Below are 13066 nucleotides of genomic sequence, written 5' to 3' on the forward strand. Positions count from 1 at the left end.
TTATAGCCAACTGATCTTTGACAAAGTTAATGAGAACATACACTGGGAAAAGGGCACTCTATTTAATAAACGATGATGGGAAAGTTGAATAGCCATATGCAGAAGAATGAAACTGGACCCCTGTTTCTCACCATATACAAAAATCAAATCAAAATGGTTTAAAAAAAAGCGAGAATCCAAATTGGAAAAGAGGAAGTCAAATTTTTCCTCTTTGCAAATGGTATTGAAATTTTTATATCTAGAAAAACCTAGAACGTTTACTGAAAAACTCTTAGATCTGGTAAATAAATTCAGTAAAATTGCAGGATACAAAATCAACATACAAAGATCAGTAGTATTTCTATACACCTAATGAATTAGCTGAGAAAGATCAAGAAGGTAATCTCATTTATAATAGCTACAAAAAAGAACAAAATACCTAGGAATAATTGTAACCAAGGAGATGAAAGACCTCTACAAGGAAAACTACTAAATGCTAATGAAAGAAATTAAAGAGGACATAAACAAATGGAAAGACATTCCATACTCATGGATTGGAAGAATTAATATCATTAAAATGGCCATATGCCCAAAGTAACCTACAGATTCAATGTAGTTCCTATCAAATATCAATGTCATTTTTTCACAGACTTAAAAAAATCCTAATATTTGTATGGAACCAAAAAAGAACCTCAATAGCCAAAGCAATCCTGAGCAAAAAGAAGAAACCTGGAGGCATCACATTACCTGACTTCAAAATATATTGCAAGGATATAGTAAACCAGAATAGTATGGCATTCATATAAAAACAGATACATAGACCAATGGAACAGAACGGAGAGTCCAAAAATTAATCCACATATTTACAGCCAACTGATTATTGACAAAGATGCCAAGACCACACATTGGGGAAAGGGCAATCTGTTCAATAAATGGTGCTGGAAAAATTGAATATACATATGCAGATGAATGAAACTGGACCCCTCTCTCTCACCATATACAAAAATCAACTCAGGATGGATTAAAGACTTAAACATAAGATCCCAAAATATAAAACTACTAGAAGAAAACATAGGACATTGGTCTAGGAAAAGATTTTACGACTAAAACCTCAAAATCTGACAACAAAAACAAAAATAGACAAATGGGACTATATCAAACTTAAAAAATCATAACAGGGATCTCTGAAAAAGAAAAAATAAAATAAAATAAAAAGCTTCTGCACAGTAAAAGAAACAGTCAATAGAATGAAAAGACTACCTGTTGAATGAGAAAATATATTTGCAACCAATTCATCTGACTAGGGACTAATATCAAGAATATACAAGGAACTCAAACAACTAAACAATGAAAAAAATAATCCCGTTAAAAAGTGGGTGCAGGACATAAATAGACATTTCTCAAAAGAAGACATACAAATGGCCCACATGTACTCAACATCACTAATCAACAGGGAAATGCAAATCAAAACCACAATGAGATATCATCTTATCCCAGTTAGGATGGCTGTTACTAAAAAGACAAAAAATAACAGATGCCAATGAGGATGTGGAGAAAAGGGAACTCTTATACACAGTTGATGGGATGTAAATTAATACAACTACTATAGAAACAGTATAGGGATTTCTTTAAAAAAATAAAAAAATAAAAATAGTACTACCATATGATCCAACAATCCCATTACTTGGTATTCATCCAAAGGAAAAGAAATTAGTATATCAAAGGAATACCTGCACCCCCATGTATATCCCAGCACTATTCATAATAGCAAAGATATGGAATCAACCTAAATGTTTATCAAAGAATTAATGGATCAAGAAAATGTAATATGTTTGTGTGTATATATATATACACACACAACGTGTGTTGCAGCAACGTGGATGGAACTGGAGGCCATTATGTTAAGTGAAATAAGCCGGGCACAAAAAGGCAAATATTGGATTTTCTGTCATGTGGGAGTTAAATACTTGATCTCATGGAGATAGAGATTAGAATGATAGATACCAGAAGCTGGGAAGGGTGTGTGAGTGGGAGAGGAGGAAAGAAGAGAGGTTGGTTAATGAGTGTACAGTTAAATAGAAGAAATATTCTAATATTTGATAGCAGAGTAGGGTGACTACAGTTAGCAATAGTGTATTGCATATTTCACAGTAGCTAGAAGAGAGGATATGAAATGTTCCCAACACATAGAAATGCAAATACTCAAGAGGATGGATGCTCCAACTTGATAATAATACACTCTAAGCATGTAACACTTACATATACCCCATAAATATGTAAAATAGTATCAATAGAAGAATATTTTTACAAAAAAATAAAAATTCTGAGTCTCCCACTGGCTTGAATTTGATCCTATGCCAATCCCTGAACCAATCTCTGTGGTCACTGGAAGAAACACCTCTGATTGGCCAGGCTTCGGTCACATGCCCACCCTTGGAGCTAAGAGGGATATCAACATGACTCAAACTGCCTGAGTTGACTGTTAGGGAAAGGTAATCCCCTGAGGAAAATTGAGGCGATGTGACCAAAGAGGAGTGAATGACCATGAAGTGGCAGATAGAATAGGTGTTCACTACATTTTGTCAAACAGTGTCCTATCAAATTCTACAACTACTTATGGTTATACCTGAACTTTTAGATTAAAATATTTTCAAAATTTTAACATGAAGATCTTCAAAGAACAGTTTTTTTAATCCCACCCTAGCATTTTTCCCCATTTGCTCAAAAGAAAGAAGGGGTAGGAAGAGAGAGAGAAAGAGAAAGAAACCTCCTTGACTTACTGTGCTTTGCCTTTGCCAAAGAAAATTCTGTAATTAAATTCTTCATTAGAAATCTAGTTTGTGGCCAGGCACAGTGGCTCATGCCTGTAATCCTAACACCTTGGGAGGCCAAGACAGGAGGATTGTTTGAGGCCAAGAGGTCGAGACCAGCCTGGGCAACATAGCGAGACCCCATCTCTATAGCATAAAAGAATAGCATAAAAAGAAATAGGAAAACAGTGAGATCCTGTCTCTATGACATAAATAAATAAATAAATAAAATAGTATGAAAAGAATAAAATAGGAAAACATTAACAAAAGAAGTCTAAGACTTATACTCTGAAATCTGCATACTATTATTGAAATAAATTAAAGAACTAAATAAAGGAAAAGACATTGTGCTCATGGATTAGAAGGTTAATATTGTTAAAATGACACTGCTCACCAAATTGATCTACAAATTCAATTCTTTCAAAATTCCCACTACCTTTTTTTTTTCCCCAGAAATTGACAAGGTGATCCAAAAATTCATATGGAAATGGAAGGGACACAGAATAGCCAAAACAATCTTTTAAAAGAAGAACAAAACTGAAAGACTTACAATTTTAAATTTTACTGTAGACACCGGGTGTACTGGCTCATGCCTGTAATCCCAGTGCTTTGGGAGGCCAAGGTGGGAGGATCATTTGAGCCCAGGAGTTCAAAGACTCCTGGACTGTGCTCCAGCCTGGGAAACAGAGTGAGACCTTGTCCCTATAAAAATAAAAATAAAATTTATAAATGATAAAACTCTTAGAAGAAAACATAAACCCTCATGACCTTCGATTAAACGATGGTTTCTTAAACATAACACCAAGAGCACAAGTGACAAAAATATAGATAAATTGGACTTTATTAAAATTAAAGTCTTTGTGCTTTAAAGGACACTATCAAGAAAGTGAGAATACCACCCACAGAATAAGAGAAAATATTTACAAATTATCTATCTGTTAAGGTTCTAGTATCCAGGATATGTAAAGAACTCTTACACTTAAACAATAAAAAGGCAAATAACCCAACTGAAGATGTATAAAGAATCCAAATAGGTATTTCTTCAGAGAAGATATGCAAATGGTCAATAAACACATGAAAAGATGCTCAACACCATTACTCTTTAGAGAAATGCCAATTAAAACCACAATAAGGTCTTATGTTTACGTCTTTGATCCATTTTGAACTGATTTTTGTGAATGGTGTAAAATAAGAGTCCAATTTTATTTTTTTGAATATGCATATCCAGTTTTCCCAACACCATTTATTAAAAAGACTATTGTTTCCCCATTATATATTTTTGGCACCTTGTTGAAGATTAGATGATCATATATGTGTGGGTTTATGTCTGGGCTCTCCATTCTGTTCCATCGGTCTATGTGTCTGCTTTTATGACAGTACCATATTTTGATTAGTATAGCTTGGTACTATAGTTTGAAATCAGGATATATGATGCCTGCAGCTTTGTTCTTACTGCTCAAAATTGTTTTAGCTATGTGGATTCTGTTGTGGTTTTATATGCATTTTAGAATTTTTTTTTCTATAAAAAAATAACAAATGTTGGTAAGGATGTGGAGAAAAGGAAACCCTTTGACTGCTGTACACTGTTGGGAGGGAATGTAAATTGGTACAAACATTATGGAAATTAGTACAGAGGTTCCTCAAAAAATTAAAAATAGAATTACCACAGGGTCTAGCAACCCACTTCTGGGTATATATCCAAAAGAAATAAAATCACTGTCTCAAAGACATATCTGTGTTTTCATATTCACTGCAGCATTATTCAAAGTAGCCAAGATAGAAAAACAATCTAAGTGTCCATTAGCAAATGAATGAATGCACACAATGTGTATATATATATATACACACACACACACACATACATATATTCATCCTTTAAAAAGAAGGAAATCCTGCCATTTACAACAATGCAGATGAACCTTGAGGACATTATCTTTTTTTTTTTTTTTTTTTTTTTTGAGACGGAGTCTTGCTCTGTCGCCCAGGCTGGAGTGCTGTGGCCGGATCTCAGCTCACTGCAAGCTCCGCCTCCCGGGTTCCCGCCATTCTCCTGCCTCAGCCTCCCAAGTAGCTGGGACTACAGGCGCCCGCCACCTCGCCCGGCTAGTTTTTTGTATTTTTTAGTAGAGACGGGGTTTCACCGTGTTAGCCAGGATGGTCTCGATCTCCTGACCTCGTGATCCGCCCGTCTCGGCCTCCCAAAGTGCTGGGATTACAGGCTTGAGCCACCGCGCCCGGCCGAGGACATTATCTTAAGCAAACTAAACCAGACACAAAAAGTCAAATATTGCATGACCTCAGTTATATGCAGAATCTGAAAACAAAAGTTGAACTCATAGTAACAGAGAATAGAAGGGTGGTTATCAGGGGTTAGGGCATGGGGGGAAAGGAGAGATATTGGTCAAAGGGTACCAACCTTCAGTTAGTTGCAAGACGAGTGAATACTGGAGACCAAATGTAAAGCATGGTGACTATAGTTAGTAATAATATATTTTACACTTGAAATTTGCTGAGAGTAGATCTCAAGTGTTCTCACCACGCACACACAGACAAAGGTAACTATGTGAGGTGATAGATATATTAATTAGCTTAATTGTGTTAATCATTTCACAATGTATATATGTATATCAAAGCATCACATTGTACACCCTAAATATATACAATTTTTATTTGTCAATAATACTTCAGTAAAGTTGGGGAAAAAGATACATTTCACACCCTCTATGATGGCTATAATTTTCATAAAATGCAAAATAGACCAGTGGTTACCCGAGGTTGGAGGGAGGAGGAATAGAGACTTCTAATGGGGATGACTATACATATATATGGAGGTGGGCTTTAAGAGGTGATTAAGCTATGAGGGCTGCACCCTTGTTAATGGGGTTAAGGCCTTTATAAAAGATGCTTCACAGCATTTGGTTAGCTTGTTCTCATGCCTTCTGCCATGTAAGGACACAGCAAGAAAATCCTCATCAGACCAAATGCCGATGCCTTGATCTTGAATTTCTCAGCCTCCAGAACTGTGAGAAATAAATTTCTATCTATCTATCTATCTATCTATCTATCTATCTATCTATCTATCTATCTATTTATTTTTGAGACAGAGTTTCACTCTTGTTGCCCAGGCTGGAGTGCAATGGCATGCTCTCAGCTCACCGCAACCTCTGTCTCCCAGGTTCAAGAGATTCTTCTGCCTCAGCCTCCTGAGTAGCTGGAATTTCAGGCATGCACCGCCACGCCCAGCTAATTTTATATTTTTAGTAGAGATAGGATTTCTCCATGTTGGTCAGGCTGGTCTCAAACTCCTGACCTCAGGTGATCCGCCCGCCTCAGCCTCCCAAAGTGATGGGATTACAGGCATGAGCCACTGTGCCTGGCCTCTAAATTTTTATTTTTTTTAAATAAATTACCCAGCCTGTGGTATCATGTTATAGCGGCACAAATAGACTAAGACAGAACAAAATGTGGGAAGGAAGAAGGAGAAATTTCTCATATGGCAGCTTTATGTTTTAACTTTTTGAGGAGCTGTCAAACTGTGTTCCAAAGTACCTGCATCATTTTACATTTCCACTAGCAATATATGAGGGTTCCAATTTCTCCACATACTTGCCAGCAGTTGTTATTGTCCAATTTTTTTATTATAGCCATCCCACTGGGTGTGGAGTGACATCTCATTGTGATTTGGATTTCCATTTCCCTAATGAATAATGATACTGAGCAGTTTTTCATGTGCACATTGGCCATTTGTATGTCTTCTTTGGGGAAATTATTTAAATCCTCTGCTTATTTAAAAATTGGATTATTTGTCTTTTTATTAATTTGTTAGAATTATTTATATATTTTGGATACCAGACCCTTATCAAATAAAAGATTTGCAAAAATTTTCTACTGTTTTGTGGGTTGTCTTTTCAATTTCTTGACAGTATCTTTTGAAGCACAAAAGTCTTACATTTTGATTAAGTCTAATTTATCTTTTTTCTTTTGTTGCTTGTGCTTTTGGTGTCATATCTAAGAAACCATTTCCTAATACAAGGTCACAATAGATTTACTCTTATGTTTTCTTCTAAGTGTTTTGTAGCTTTAGTTCTTACATTTAGATCTACAACTATTTTGAGTTACCACACTTAATTACTGTACTTTTCTGTAAGTTGTGCAATCAGGAAATAGCCTTTAAGATTATTTTAACAACCACTTGTTCAACAGATGGCTTTTCTGCATCCCTTGAATTTCCATGTGAATTTTTGGATCTGCTTGTCAATTTCTGCAAGAAAAGTTCTATCTCAATGTTGCTTTAGGATTTATAGTAGGTTTTCTCAACCTCAGAATTATTGACACTTGGGGCCTCATAATTTTTTATTTTGGCTTTCCTGTACATTTTAGAATAGTTAACAGGATCCCTGGCCTCTATCCAATAGCTACCACTAGTACCTTGTGTAAAACAAAAACCAAACTCAGCCAGGCATGGTGGCTCACACGTGTAATCACAACGTTTTGGGAGTCCAAGGTGGGAGGTTCACTTGAGGTCAGGAGTTCGACCAGCCTGAGCAACATAGTGAGATCCTGTCTCTACAGAAAATTTAAAAATTAGCTGGACATGGTGACGCATGTCTGCAGTCCTAGCTACTTGGGAGGCTGAGGAGGGAGGATCGTTTGAGCCCAGGAATTTGAGGTCACAGTGAGTTATGATCACACCACCGCACTCCAGCCTGGGTGACAGAGCAAGACACTTTCTCTAAAAAATAGAAAGAAAAGAAAGAAAGAAGAAACAAACTCAATTTCTACTGTACACTCACATCATGCTTCTGCTATCAGATATATGGGGATTTCTCCCCATCAACAAGCAAGCAATCAGTTCTTCAACAGACATCACCAGTTGGGCATCCTCTAATTAATTCAATTCTGACAGTATCTACCTGGAGATAGCATCAGATCACACAGGTTGAAGAATCAGTCCTACAGGACTAAGCCCCACTTACAATGCTGATTGCAAGACCCAGATTATTTTATCTGTGATTCTGACCAATTGGCTATAAATCAAAGTTATCACACCCCCCTCCTTGGGTTCTATTAATTTTCTTGAGGAGTTCGCAGAACTCAGGGAAACACTTAACTTATGTGTACTGGTCTATTACAAAAGATATTTTAAAGGATATAGATGAAGAGATACGTAAGGCAAGGAGTGTGGGAAGGGCACAGAGCTTCCACTTCCTCTCCAGGCGTGGCACCCTCCAGGGACCTCTATGTGTTCAGCTATCCAGAAGCTCTCTGAACCCAGTCCTTTTGGGCTTTTAGGGAAGCTTCATTAAGTAGGCATGATTGATTACATAACTGGCAATTTGTGATCAACCTTTAGTGCTGTTCCCTCCCTAGAGACTCGGAGTGCGGTTAAAAGTCCCAACCCTTTAATTCTACCTTAGTGTTTCCATCCTAGGGGCTGCCAGCCATTAGCCTACCCAGTAGCATACAAGTGTTATGGAGAATGGTGTGAGAAAAAAAATTTAGCGAAAACAAAACATACAAAAAGACACACCATTTTGAAGATCCCAAGGATTTCAGGAGTTGTATGCTAAGAAACTGGGATGAAGACCAAATATATATTTCACAATATCACATAATCCCTTCAGTTTTGGAAACCACAAAGGTCTTCAGACATTGCTGAATGTTCCCGAGGAGTCAAAATCACCCCGATTGACAACCACTGGTTTATAGTTTATGTCTTTAACATCACAATCTACCTTCAAGTTATTTATACTATTTCATGTATTGTATACAAACCTTACAATAGAATACTTCTATTTCTCTCCTTGGTAACTTTATGCTAATGTTATCATACATTTCACGTATGCATATGTTATAAGCCCCACAACATATTGTTAATACTTTTGTTTAAACAATTATCTTTTAAAGAGATTTAAATTATAAGGTAAAAATCTTATATATCTAATCACATAGTTACCATTTCCAGTTGATTATTTATTCTTTTGTGTAGATCCAGGTTTTCAACTAGTGTCATTTTCATTCTGCCTGGAGAATGTCCTTTAACATTTTTTTGTGGTGCAGAACTGCTGATGGTTTCTTTCAGCTTTTATATGCCTGTAAAGTTTACTTTGTCTTTGTTTTTGAACAATATTTTGAGGAGTATAGAATTCTAGATTGAGAGTGTTTTCTTTCACTTCTTAAAAGATATTGTTTCACTGTCTTCTAGTTGATTCCTTCAAGAAATCTGATGTCAGCTTTACCCTTGTGCCTTTTCTTCCTCCTTGCTGCTTCTAAGAGTTTCTTTTTATCACTATTTCTAAGCAACTTGATATGATGTACTTCGCATAATTTTTATGTTCCTTGTGCTGGGAGTTTATAGATCTCCTTGGATCTGTAGGCTTATGGTTTTCATTAAGTTTGGAAAAAAAACTCAGCCATTATTTCTTGACATTTTTTTCTGCCACCACTCCAACACCATCCTCTCCTTCAGGGGCTTCAAATACACATTTATTGGGTCGCTTGAAATTCTCTCACAACTCACTGATACTCTAATTATTTTTAGTCTTTTTCTGTGTTTCATTATGAATACTTTCTATTGCTGTGTCTTCAAGTTCACCAACCTTTTTCTCTGCAATTGCTACTCTGTCATTCATCTAATACAATATATATTTCATCTCAGATATTGAAGCTTTCATTTCTACAAGTTTGATTTGGATTTGTTTTATATCTTCCATGTCTTTACTTATAATGTTCAATCTCTCCTCTAGTTTATCAAGCACATAAAATACATGTATAAAGGTTAGACAATGTACAGATTTGTGGACAGTGGTACACAACTTCACTGAAAGGATCTAAATGAAAAGAAAAAGACTGGAAGTGTAGGGGCCAAGGGTCTTGGCCCTCTGAAGTGTCACCTAAAACATAAACTCACAAAAGTCAGACTAGTTGGAGAAAAGGCATACGAATTTATTTAACACGTACGCAACATGTGCACAGAAAAAAAAAATCATTGAGTGGTTACCCACCCCCAGTGTGGTTCAGAAGCTTATATACCATCCTGGCAAAACAGATTGTGGGACAGGGGAGAAGTAGAATTTTGTTGAGGGGCTTACTAGGGAGAATGAATGGATCAGGGAACAGTGACTAATTTGTACATTATCTTGTGAAAGGGCCTATTCAGGAATGGTTACATTCTTGGTCTTACATTTCCCCTCCCCGACCCAAGGAGGGGAAGAAAAAACAATTGTTCCTTTTGGTGGGTCTGGATCTTAGATAAAGGAACTTCAACTTCTTTGGGAGAGATGATTGGGAGAGGTCAGAGACACCTTCAGGCTTCTTTTGTTCACCATGTCAACATCCCCTATTTTGAGGTATTGGCTTCTGAGCACAAACAGAAGATTGCAGACAGAGTCTGGAATGTCTATCAACATATGGCAGTGGTTACGAAGTGTGAAGGTCTTTGTGCCACATGTTAATGCTCACTGGAGATTGTCTACCATGGAAGAAGCACAGAAAAACCGAGTATACAAAATGACTTGGTCAGTTAACATCAGCCAGCCACTTCAATGCTGGCATATTGGATATGGACAGGGTAGCCTTAGTGGCAGAGGTGGAGACTAAACAGGAGACCAACAACATGAACTCATACTTAACAAGACTGGTCTAACTGCTGCCACCTCTAATCTGCAACCTGACACCGTGTAGCCTCTGGTATGGCACCACCACTTCAGGTATCCAACTGACCATTTGGTAACAATTTGACTACAGTAGATCACTTCTATCCTGGATGTACCAGCAGTTTGTTTTCACAGCAGTGAACATATATTCCTGGTATGGGTTTACCTTTCTTAACCACAGGGTCCCAGTCAACACTGATATCTGAAATCTTAGAGTATTTCATCAATTGCTGTGTGATATCATATAACATCACATTAGACCAGGGGATTCATTTTCAGCAAAAAAGATACAGAAGTGGACCTGTGAAGATGAGATCTACTAGTTCCCTACTGTATGATACCACCCAGAAAACTGATATTTTGACAGAGTAGTGGAATTGCCTGCTGAAGAACAGCTGAAGCGCCAACTCAAAATCAATATTCTGTGAGGTTAGGGTCCTATTCTCCAGAATGCAGTATATTCATTGAATCAAATAATTTTATATGGTGTATGTCTTCAGTAAGAATACATGGGTTCAGACTGGGTGTAGTGGCTCATGGCTATAATCCCGGCACTTTAGGAAGCCAAGGCAAGAAGATTACTTGAGGCCAGGAGTTCAAGACCAGCTTGGGCAACGTAGTGAGTTACCCATCTCTATAATATTAAAAAACATAATAATACATGGGTTCAGAAACAAAGGAGTGGAAGCAAGAGCACCCACACTTACCGTCACTTCTAATGACACATTCAGGGACTTTGCTTTTGCCATACCTGCAATTCAGAACTTTCTAGGGTTAGAGGTCCCAGCCCTGAAGAGAGCTCACTCTAACTCAAACTATCTCAATTTTGTTACTATTGTCATTTTGGGCTGGATAATTCTTTGTAGTGGGAGCTGTCCTGTGCATTATGACATATTTCACAGCATCCCTCGCTTCTACCCACTAGAAGCCAGTAGTACATTTTCCCCAACTGTGATGAAAGTATCTCCAAACACTGCCAAATGTTCCCTGGGGAGCCAAATTGCCCCAAGTTGAGAACCACTGCTCTAGCCAATGGAGAAGACAAGATTCATATTGAACTACAACTTGTGGCTGCCACCTAGGCATTTGGACCAGCAGGCAAGAAAAGTCACCATCTTAACTTGGTCAGTCAAACCTGATTATCAGGAGGAGGTAGGGGTACTGGTATACAGTGGGAACAGGGAGGAACTGTCCAGCAGTGTCTGAACAGAAGTAGCTGCTGGTTAGCTGCTGTTCTTGCTACCAGATTTGGCTGGTAAGGTAACAAGCCCAAATGAACACACATAGTTCATTACTTACATAGACAGCATAAGCAAAATCAACACAATGTCAGCTCCCCACATCCTTAATCCCACAGGACAATACTGAACCATAGGAGTCAAGTGACAGATGACATGACTGGTAGGTCACTCTGTCATTGAAGAATCAATTCTAAACTGCAGCTAATCAGCGTTATAGACTGCAGCTTTATATTAAGGAGACAAAGGTGGATAGTGCCACACCTCATGAGACCAGGGAGGTAGATGAGAACCTGATTCATGGCATCCTCCCACAACATAGAGAAGCTGATGAGAAATAACCTTGTAATAGCTCCTTACAAGACTATTTTCTTGCCATGTTCCTGGAAGTATCATAGAATATTCTGTCAAGACTTAGGTCAGACAGATTGAGCATTGTCTATGTTGCCCACGTGAATATCTTCAACGTTGCCAGAGTGCCATGGTTGAACTATTTCCCTACAGAAATATGTGTAGAACCCAGATGATCCACTTGAATATTTCTAGGTACTACCTACCTTTCCCAGTTATGACAGGGGAAATACTGTATATGAACAGGTATGGCAATTCTGAACTGAGAAGGACATGATGATGAAGAATCAGGCCCCTCAAGGAGGAAAGGTCATACCACTAGCTAAGCCACTGAGGCAATGGAGGCTGTACATTGAGGGTGAGAAGAAGTTAGAATGGGTAGTCAAAGAAGAAGATTGTAATTATCATTTGTGAACCGGAGACCAACTACTACAGTATTGGTTTTAGTTTGTAACACTAACCTCCCTCTTCTGAGTTTTCCCTCAGGAGGAAAGGCCAGCTCCAGTCCTATAGAAGCTGCTCCCCAGCTTTATAGAGAGAAATGTATCCAAGTGGCAAAAGTGATATATTGTTGCAGAAGCAGAGACACAGTACCCAGATCCCTCTTTAGGAAGAACTTACTGCTCAGCTCTGGAGAGAGCAGTCAGCAGGCAGGATATAGCTGTCAGCTTCTTTAGGATGTGACTCAGCTGCAGAATCTCTTTGCTCCAGTTACACCCTTCCTGGGACAGCCTACGATTAGTAACTGAGTGAGCTTGACATGGGATCATTCTGATTAGCAATATTCATTCTAGAGCTCTTTGCTGGGCATGCCAAGGTTTCGTTTGGCCTACATCATATTTCAGCTTCTCCATTCACTCAGTCCTTCTTCATCCTCTTTTTGTACCCTCAACTCCATTTCAGGATCTATTTCTGGAGAACCCAAACTGCAACACAAACCATGATGTTCAGATCCTGTCTTAGTCTATTTGTGCTGGTATTTAAAAAGACCACAGACTGGGTAATTTATAAACAATAGAAATTTATTTCTCAC

Source organism: Theropithecus gelada, chromosome X (assembly GCF_003255815.1).
Source record: "Theropithecus gelada isolate Dixy chromosome X, Tgel_1.0, whole genome shotgun sequence".
Taxonomy (NCBI): Eukaryota; Metazoa; Chordata; class Mammalia; order Primates; family Cercopithecidae; genus Theropithecus; species Theropithecus gelada.